General features: G+C 46.9%; 1 long non-coding RNA gene across 1 annotated transcript; it reads left to right on the plus strand.

Annotated features, from left to right (window-relative positions):
• The first annotated feature begins 223 nt into the window (after positions 1–223).
• On the plus strand, positions 224–3,715 carry LOC142101550 (uncharacterized). Its single transcript, XR_012679032.1, has 2 exons — positions 224–343; positions 3,167–3,715. It is a non-coding gene; the product is annotated as an uncharacterized LOC142101550 (long non-coding RNA).
• Positions 3,716–4,372: the final 657 nt, after the last annotated feature.

Here is a 4,372-nt window from a genome sequence, read left to right on the forward strand (position 1 = left end):
ACAGTTAAGGGTTCCAGGAAGTCCTTTTATAGTTGTTGTTGATTCCTGATTGGAGACAGCAAATAGCTGAGCAGAAGCAGCACTCTGAGTTGCTGATATGGATCAGGTGACTATATCCAAGATGGCAGCTCCCATGGACTGGTTTTGAAGGGAATTTGAAATGGAGACTGTCATCACCTGATTGGCTGAGAGGAATCATGTGACCGAATCAAGATGGCCACGCCCATACTCTGATTCTGGAGGGATCTCTGGAGTGGAGACAGACTGGACAGCATCTTACAGAGAGGTCTGAAACCAGCAGAGCCTGAGGACCGCAGAGACAACTTGGAAAGGCAGTGAAGAGGTAAGTGACAGAACCTGAGAGCCTGGAGTGTGACACATCTATAGATACCAGGAAGGACCCAGTGCTACTTGGGCAGGGCATCTCTAGGTGTGGGGCCTGATGCTGTGTAGAACAGGGAGCTCAGTTTTATTTGACTACTTTCTTCCCCTAAACCGTACATGATTTGGATTGCACTGCGTGTGATATAGGGGATTTAAAAGGATTACACAGTGTCAGTTGTTTGAGTTTTCACTTTCCAAAAAGCTGGATAGTAAATCCTGCGTCATGGAAGGCAAAACCTTAAGTAAAATTGCACATTAGTAAATCTCCCCCTTGGATACAATATTAATATTATGTTTCTCCACTTTGACTAAACTATTGTTTATACAGTGTACACTGACAGCACTGTGAGTAAAACTGAGTATTCACTGATCAACCACAACATTAACACCACTGACAAGTAAAGTGAATAACATTGGTTATCTCATCAAAACGGCACTTGTCAAGGAGTGGGAAATATTAGGCAGCAAGTGAACAGTCAGTTCTTGAAGTTGATGTGTTGGAAGCAGGAAAATGGGCAAACATAAGGGTCTGAGCGACTTTTACAAGGGTCAAATTGTGATGGCTAGACAACTGGGTCTGAGTATCTCCAAAACTGCAGGTCTTGTGGGGTGTTCCCGGTATGCAGTGGTTAGTACCTACCAAGGAAGGATAACTGGTGAACTGGTGCCAGGGTCATGGGCGCCCAAGGCTCAGTGATGAGTGTGGGGAGCGAAGGCTAGAGTGTCTGGTCCCCACTGAAGAGCTGATATAACACACATTGCTAAAAAAATGAATGCTGGAATGATGGAAAGGTGTCAGAACACACAGTGCATTGCAGCTTGCTGCGTATGGGGCTACATAGCCGCAGACCGGTCAGAGTGCCTATGCTTACCCCTGTCCACTGCCTAAAGCGCCTACAATAGGCATGCAACGCTAGGGGCCCACTAGACGGGGTGTGGCCAGCCATCAAAGAGGCGAGACCAGACACTAGAGGGGGAGTGGTCAGCCCACTAAGGACAGCTAGCACCATAGTGTAGTATATAAAGAATGCAGTGGGTATATAAAGCATACACAGTCTTGACCTGCCCCTTAGATTGGGCAGAACAGTACTAAAAATTGGGATTGTTCCACTAGACTCAGAACATTTTATAGACTGTCCTATCTGTTCTTGCTGGTTTCTTTAGTTGCAGCTTGTCTGGATTCTGGAATGTTGGGGGCCCTATTTGGAAAAAAAAATGGGTACATTTAAAAAATTCCAACTAGCCCCGGCATTAAATCAATAGGACCCACAATTAATACTTTGGCCTTCCTCCAGCCCGAACATTAAAGTAATAGTATTCCCATTTAATAAATATACCTATTTCCCACAACCGTCACTGCCATTAAATAATTCGTAGTCACATTTAATAAATAGACCTCATGCTCTTCAAACTCAGCCCCGCATTCAATTAATAGCGCCCAAACCACCCCATCTTAAATTAATAGTCCCCACTAGAAAATTAAATTGCCCCATCACCCCACAAACAATATAGCAACCATTAGCTAGCCACCACCTACCACACACACATTACGTTGCCACAAACCCGCTGTGCCATCACACACACATTTCTGTGCCCATTCATCACCATGCTGTGCCTCCTTATGGTCACACTGCGCCCTCCATGCTGCTTTTGCTCCCCCCTTTTCCTGGTCCCCCTTTATCACACTGTGCCAAGCTGTTTTTGCTCCCCCCCTTCCCTGGGCACCCCTTTATCACCCTGTGCCATGCTGCTTTGGTCCGTCTTTACACTCTACCATGCTGCTTTGCCCCCCCTTCACACTCTACCATGCTGCTTTGCCCCCCCTTCACACTGTGCCATGCTGTTTTGCTCCTCCCCCTTCTCCGGGCACCCCTTCATCACCCTGTGCCATGCTGCTTTGGCCTCCCTTCACACTCTGCCATGCTGCTTTGGCCCCCCTTTACACTCTGCAATGCTGCATTGGCCCCCTTCACACTCTACCATGCTTCTTTGGCCCCTTTTCACTCTCTGCCATGCTGCCTTTGCTCCTTCTCACTCTCTGCCATGCTGCTTTTACCACTTCTCATTCTCTGCCATGCTGCCTTTGCCCCTTCTCTCTCTCTGCCATGCTGCCTTTGCCCCTTCTCACTCTCTACCATGCTGCCTTTGCCCCTTCTCTCTCTCTCTGCCATGCTGCTTTTGCCCCTTCTCACTCTCTGCCATGCTGCCTTTGCCGCTCTTCAGTCTCTGCCGTGCTGCCTTTGCCCCTTCTCACTCTCTGCCATGCTGTCTGTGCTCCCTCTTCACTCTCTGCCATGCTGCCTTTGCCCCTTCTCTCTCTCTCTGCCATGCTGTCTGTGCTCCCTCTTCACTCTCTGCCATGCTGCCTTTGCCCCTTCTCACTCTCTGCTATGCTGTCTGTGCCCCCTCTTCACTCTCTTCCATGCTGCCTTTGCCCCTTCTCACTCTCTGCCATGCTGCCTTTGCCCCTTCTCACTCTCTGCCATGCTGCCTTTGCCCCTTCACTCGCTGCCATGCTGTCTGTGCTTCCCCATCACACTCTGCCATGCTGCCTTTACTCCCCCTTGCTTCCGTTTTTGCACTTACCTTTTCTTTCGGCTTCTTTCTTCTCTTCTTCTGTCTTCTCTCTTCTTACCGACTCCTCTCTGTGCAAATCCTCACTGAACTTCGGACGTCATGACGTCCAGCCCGACATTTAGTGCAAACGGAGCAGAGAAGAGTCGTGGAGCGTCGCAGTCACGACAGTATTTTTATTTCAATTTTTTCTTTTTTCTTTTTAAAGTTACCCGCTCCCCTCACCAACGAAGAGGGGAGCAATCAAGGCCTACCTAGAGATAGCGTGGACCCCCGGAGGCCCAGTCCGACTCTGCATGGAGCAATGGAAGAAGATGTGCTGGTCTGATGAATCACGGCCATGTGCGTGTGTACCGTTTACCTGGGGAACAGATGGCACCAGGATGCAGTATGGTTTTAATGTTGTGGCTGATCAGTGTATATTTATATAGAACTATTACAGAGACAGTGTGTAATCCCATTGTTGCAATATAACCAGCGATGCCAGGTTTCATTGCTGGAGGCTATTTACTTATTCACAAGAAAAGTCATGACTCAGGCTAGCATGTTGTCAAGAATATAGACATAAATGTTCCAGCGACCATCTTTACTGGCAAGCTAATTTTGTACTTACACAATATAAATTTTTTTGCATACTGCTATAATGTAAAAATCTAAGTCATCCTTGTGTCTTGGAAACTTTAAATGTTTAAAGTGATAATACAAGTGCTTTGCAACACAATGCTTTGGTGACAATAAAAACAAGTAATAATAAAAATGTCTGCAGGAAAGTCCAAGTACAAAGTTGATACAGTTATATCACAGGTGCTGTGAGTGTGACTGATGTTTTAATGTAGCAAATATATATAATGCTCACTGGGTAATCGCCTCCTCCTCTTGATGGTCGTCTGCACTCCCACGGTCTGCGTCTAGGAAAAGGGGCGACACAAGACAGCCCATCCACATCCACAATGCTGCCTACCTGGCTAATATGTATTTCCTACACTAGTACTAGCTAAAATCATAACAAAACAGCGCCCTGTTCCTGACAACCAAAACAGATGCCAAGTGTCAGATGCTGCGCAACTATAAGCTCCTAGCACTAGGTGCCGTGTCCTGCCCTAAGTCAAACTCTACAATCACAGACACAAATCACAAAATGCAGACACAGGGAATACAGAAACCAAAAGCTTACCTTTAACGGGGGCCTGAATCCTGTATCTGATAAGGGAAAATACTACACAATAATACAGTACAGCACAATGCAATAAAGTACAGAGAAAGGGACCACCGCACAATGGCCACCTAAATACAATACAGCCAGGACAGACCAGGTGCAGTCTCACAATGGCAGGGTACCTCATAACGGAGACCACAGGCTAATCATGTACTTCAAATAAGGACACAGGCTAATGCGCCAAAAGAAAAATGGACC

This window comes from Mixophyes fleayi, chromosome 9 (genome assembly GCF_038048845.1).
Source record: "Mixophyes fleayi isolate aMixFle1 chromosome 9, aMixFle1.hap1, whole genome shotgun sequence".
NCBI classification, from domain to species: Eukaryota; Metazoa; Chordata; class Amphibia; order Anura; family Limnodynastidae; genus Mixophyes; species Mixophyes fleayi.